Consider the following 6,113-nt stretch of genomic DNA (forward strand, 5'->3'; position numbering starts at 1 on the left):
CTAAAAAAAGATGTCAAAGAGACAAACCACAGAGAACAGGGCAAGTAAAAATGTGCTTTCAGAATTCATTGGAACTTATAGGATCACCTACTTAAAATAGACTGCTATATACATACACTGTTATATATAAACCTCATGTAACTATAAACCAAAATCCTATAAATGATATATAAAAAACAGAAAAGAATTCAAACATAACACTAAAGAAAGTTATCACAAAAGAAGAGAGGGACTACAAAACAACCAGAAAAGACAGACAATCTAGACTTTAAAATAAAGACTGTATCAAGAGATGAAGAAGGGCATTATATCATAATTAAGGGGTCTATCCACCAAGAAGACCTAACAACTGTAAACATTTATGTGCCAAATGTGGAAGCACCCAAATATAGAAATCAATTAATCACAAACATAAAGAAACTCATTGATAGTAACACCATAATAGTAGAAGACGTCAACGCCCCACTCACAGCAATGGAAAGATCATCTAATCAAAAAAATCAACAAGGAAACAATGGCTTTGAATGACACACTGGACCAGATGGACTTAACAGATAGATTCAGAACATTTCATCCTAAAGCAGTGGAATATACATTCTTCTCCAGTGCACATGGAACCTTCTCCAGAATAGACCACATACTGGGACACACATCAGCCCTCAACAACTATAAAAAGATCTAGATCATACTGTGCATATTTTCAGACCACAACGCTATGAAACTCAAAATCAACCACAAGAAAAAATTTGGAAAGGTAACAAATACTTCGAGACTAAAGAACATCCCACTAAAGAATGAATGAGCTAACCAAGAAGTTAAAGAGGAAATTAAAAAGTTCATGGAAGCCCATGAAAATGATAAACACCACAACCCAAAACCTCTGGGACACAGCAAAGGCAGTCATAAGAGGGAAGTATATAGCAATCCAGGCTTTCCTAAAAAAGGAAGAAAGATCTCAGATACACAACCTAACCTTACGCCTTAAAGAGCTGGAAGAAGAACAGCAAATAAAACCCGAAACCAGAAGACAGGAAATAATAAAGATTAGAGCAGAAATTAATGCTAGTGAAACCAAAAAAACAAAACAAAAAAAAACCACAAAAAAACAGATCAATGAAACCAGAAGCTGGTTCTTTGAAAGAATTAACAAAATTGATAAACCATTAGCCAGTTTGATCAAAAAGAAAAAGGAAAGGACCCAAATAAATAAAAGCAAGAATGAAAGAGGAGATCACAACCAACACAGCAGAAATAAAAACAATAATAAGAGAATATTATGAGCAATTATACACCAATAAAATGGGCAATCTGGAAGAAATGGACAAATTCCTAGAAACATATACACTACCAAAACTGAAACAGGAAGAAATAGAAAATTTGAACAGACCCATAACCAGTAAAGAAATCGAATTCATAATCAAAAATCTCCAAAAAACAAGAGTGGGAGGCCATACAGCTTTCCAGGGGAATTCTACCAAACATTTAAGGAAGAGTTAACACCTATTCTCTTGAAGCTGTTCCAAAAAATAGAAATGGAAGGAAAACTTCCAAACTCTTTCTATGAAGCCAGCATGACGTTGATTCCAAAACCAGACAGAGACCCCACTAAAAAGGAGAACTATAGACCAGTTTCCCTGAGGAACATGGATGCAAAAATCCTCAACAAGATATTAGCCAACCGGATCCAACAATACATTAAAAAAATTATTCACCACAACCAAGTGGGATTTATACCTGGGATGCAGGGCTGGTTCAATATCCACAAAACAATTAACGTACTTCATCACATCAATAAAAGAAAGGACAAGAACCACATGATTCTCTCAATAGATGCAGAAAAAGCATTTGACAAAATACAGCATCCTTTCTTGATAAAAAGCCTCAAGAAAGTAGGGATAGAAGGATCATACCTCAAGATCATAAAAGCCATATATGAACGACCAAACGCTGATATCTTCAATGGGGAAAACCTGAGAGCTTTCCCCCTCAGGTCAGGAACAAGACAGGGATGTCCACTCTCACTACTGTTATTCAACATAGTATTGGAAGTTTTAGCCTCAGCAATCAGACAACACAAAGAAATAAAAGGCATCCAAACAGGCCAGAAGGAGGTCAAACTTTCACTCTTCACAGATGACATGATACTCTGTGTGGAAAACCCAAAAGATTCCACCAAAAAACTGCTAGAACTGATTCATTAATTCAGCAAAGTTGCAGGATATAAAATCAATGCACAGAAATTGGTTGCATTCCTATACACCAACAATGAAGCAACAGAAAGAGAAATCAAGGAATCGATCCCATTTACAATTGCACCAAAAACCATAAAATACCTAGGAATAAATCTAACCAAAGAGGTGAAAAATCTATACACTGAAAACTATAGAAAGCTAATGAAAGAAACTGAGAAAGACACGAAAAAATGGAAAAATATTCCATGTTCCTGGATAGGAAGAATATTGTTAAAATGTCGATACTACCCAAAGCAATCTACATAAGTCAATGCAATCCCTATCAAAATAACACCAGTATTCTTCACAGAGCTAGAACAATCCTAAAATTTGCATGTAACCAGAAAAAACACCAAATAGCCAAAGCAATCTTGAAAAAGAAAACCAAAGCAGGAGGCATCACAATCCCAGACTTCAAGCTATACTAAAAAGCTGTAATTATCAAGACAGTATGGGACTGGCACAAGAACAGACTCTCAGATCAATGGAATTGAATAGAGAACCCAGAAATGGACCCACAAACGTATGGCCAACCAATCTTTGACAAAGCAGGAAAGAACATCCAATGGAATAACGACAATCTCTTCAGCAAGTGGTGCTGGGAAAACTAGACAGCAACATGCAGAAGAATGAACCTGGACCACTTTCTTACACCATACAGAAAAATAAACTCAAAATGGATGAAAGACCTCAATGTAAGACAGGAAGCCATCAAAATCCTCGAGGAGAAAGCAGGCAAAAATCTCTTTGATCTTGGCCGTAGCAACTTCTTACTCAATACATCTTTGGAGGCAAGGGAAACAAAATGAACTATTGGGACCTCATCAAAATAAAAAGCTTTGCACAGTGAAGGAAACAATCAGCAAAACTAAAAGGCAACCAACAGAATGGGAGAAGATATTTGCAAACAGCATATCAGATAAAGGGCTAGTATACAAAATCTATAACGAACTTATCAAACTCAACACCCCCAAAAAACAAATAATCCAGTAAAGAAATGGGCAAAAGACAGGAATAGACACTTCTCCAAAGACGACATCCAGCTGGCCAACTGACACATGAAAAATGCTCAAATTCACTCATCATCAGGGAAATACAAAATCAAAACCACAATGAGATACCACCTTACACCTGTCAGAATGGCTAACATTAACAATTCAGGCAACAACAGATGTTGGTGAGGATGCGGAGAAAGAGAACCTCTTTGGCACTGCTGGTGGGAATGCAAGCTGGTGCAGCCACTCTGGCAAACAATATGCAGGTTCCTCAAAAAATTAAAAATAGAACTACTCTACAACCCAGCAGTTGCACTACCAGGTATAAATCCAAAGGATACAGGTGTGCTGTTTCAAAGGCACACAGGCACCCCAATGTTGATAGCAGCACTATCAATAATAGCCAAATAATGGGAAGAGCCCAAATGTCCACTGATAAAGGGACAAAGAAGATGTCATATTATATACACACATACATACAACAGAGTATTACTCAGCAATCAAAAAGAATGAAATCTTGCCATTTGCAACAACATGGATGGAACTGGAGGGTATCATGCTAAGAGAAATTCGTCAGAGAAAGAAATATCATAGGCCTTCACTCATGTGGAATTAAGATACAAAACAGATGAACAAAAGGGAAGGGAAGCAAAAATGATATAAAAACAGGGAGGGGTACAAAACCTAAGAGACTCTTAAATACAGAGAACAGGGGCGCCTGGGTGGCTCGGTCAGTTAAGCATCCGACTTCAGCTCAGGTCATGATCTCACGGTCCATGAGTTCAAGCCCCGCGTTGGGCTCTGTGCTGACGGCTCAGAGTCTGGAGCCTGTTTCAGATTCTGTGTCTCCCTCTCTCTCTGCCCCTCCCCTGTTCATGCTCTGTCTCTCTCTGTCTCAAAAATAAATAAAAGTTAAAAAATTTAAAAAAAAAATACAGAGAACATACTAAGGTTTGCTGGAGGGGTTTTGGGTGGGAGGATGGGCTAAATGGGTAAGGAGCATTAAGGAAAACACTTGTTGGGATGAGTACTGGGTGTTATACATAGGGTATAAATCACTGGAATCTACTGCTGAAATCATTATTGCAGTATATCCTTGCTAACTGACTTGGATGTAAAATAAAATTAAATAAATAAAATAAATAAATAAAATATTGTGCTTACAAAAAAAAATGTTTAGCGATGGGAAAAATCAGGGTGACTTGGAGAAGGTAGAACTATAAGGTTGGCAGTTAAAAAAAAAGAAAAAGCAAATAACATATACATATATATAGAAGTTATATAGTGCTTTCTTCTTGTTCATCCCAACAAGTACCCTCCTTAATGCCCATCACCCATCTTCTTCACCTCCATTAACCCTGTTTGTTCTCTGTATTTATTAGTCTCTTATAGTTTGCCTTCTTCTCTGTTTTTATTTTATTTTCCTTTCCTTCCCCTATGATCATCTGCTAAGTTTCTCAAATTCCACATGAGTGAAATCATGTGTTATCTTTCTGTGACTGACATTTTTCACTTAGCATAATACCTTCCAGATCCATCCATGTTGTTGCAGATGGCAAGATTTCATTCTTTTTGATTGCCAAGTAGTATTCCATTGTGTATATATACCACATCTTCTTAATCCATTCGTCAGTGGATGGACATTTGGGCTCTTTCCGTAATTTGGCTATTGAATAGTACTGCTATAAACATTGGGGTATATGTGACCCTTCAACAGCACTCTTGTATCCTTTGGATAAATTCCTAGTAGTGCAACTGCCAGGTAGTAGGGTAGTTCTCTTTTTAATTTTTTGAAGAACCTCCACACTGCTTTCAAGAATGGCTGCAAGAGTTTGCATTCCTACCAACAGTGCAAGAGGGTTCCCCTTTGTCCACATCCTCACTAACATCTGTTGTTTCCTGAGTTGTTAATTTCAGCTACTCTGACCCATGAGAGGTGATATCTCAATGTGGTTTTGATTTGTATTTCCCTAATGATGAGTGATGCTGAGCATCTTGTCATGTGTCTGCTTGCCATCGGGATGTCTTCTCTGGAAAAGAATCTATTCACGTCACCTGCCCGTTTCTTCACTGGACTATTTGTTTTTTGGGTGTTGTGTTTGTTAAGTTCTCTATAGAAATAACTCTTATCCAATATGTCATTTGCAAATATCTTCTCCCATTCCATTGGTTGCCTTTTAGTTTTATTAATTGTTTCCTTTGCTGTGCAGAAGATTTTTATCTTGATGAAGTCTCAATAGTTAATTTTTGTTTTTATTTCCCTTCCCTTTGGAGACATGTCAAGTAAGAAGTTGCTGTGGCCAAGGTCAAAGAGGTTGCTGCTTATTTTCTCCTCTAGGATTATTAATGGCTCCTGTCTCACATTTAGGTATTTCATCCGTTTTGAATTTATTTTTGTGTATGGTTTAAGAAAGTGGTCCAGGTTCATCCTTTTGCATGCTGCTGTCCAGTTCTCCCAGCACCATTTGCTAAAAGAAACTGTCTTTTTTCCATTGGATACGCTTTCCTGCTTTGTTGAAGACTGGTTGGCCATTCATTTGTGGGTCCATTTCTAGATTCTCAGACTCTGAATAGCCAAAGTAACGTTGAAAAAGAAAACAAAGCTGGAGGCATCACAATCCCAGACTTTAGCCTGTCTTGCAAAGCTATAATCATCAAGACAGTATGGTATTGGCACAAAAACAGACACATAGGTCAAAGCAATAAAGCCTGGAAATTTAAACATCAGTCTCTGCTTTGAGGAAGCCCAGAGACCAATAGGAAGCTGAGACCTTGCCCTTAAAGATCCAGCACAACACACAAGCCATAGAGATATAGCTTGGAAACAGCAGTTTGAAAGGCAACTGGAGCTTACAGTAAGGAGAGTTTGTTACTAATCTGAGTTTGC

This window comes from Panthera leo, chromosome A1, assembly GCF_018350215.1.
Source record: "Panthera leo isolate Ple1 chromosome A1, P.leo_Ple1_pat1.1, whole genome shotgun sequence".
Classification (NCBI taxonomy): Eukaryota; Metazoa; Chordata; class Mammalia; order Carnivora; family Felidae; genus Panthera; species Panthera leo.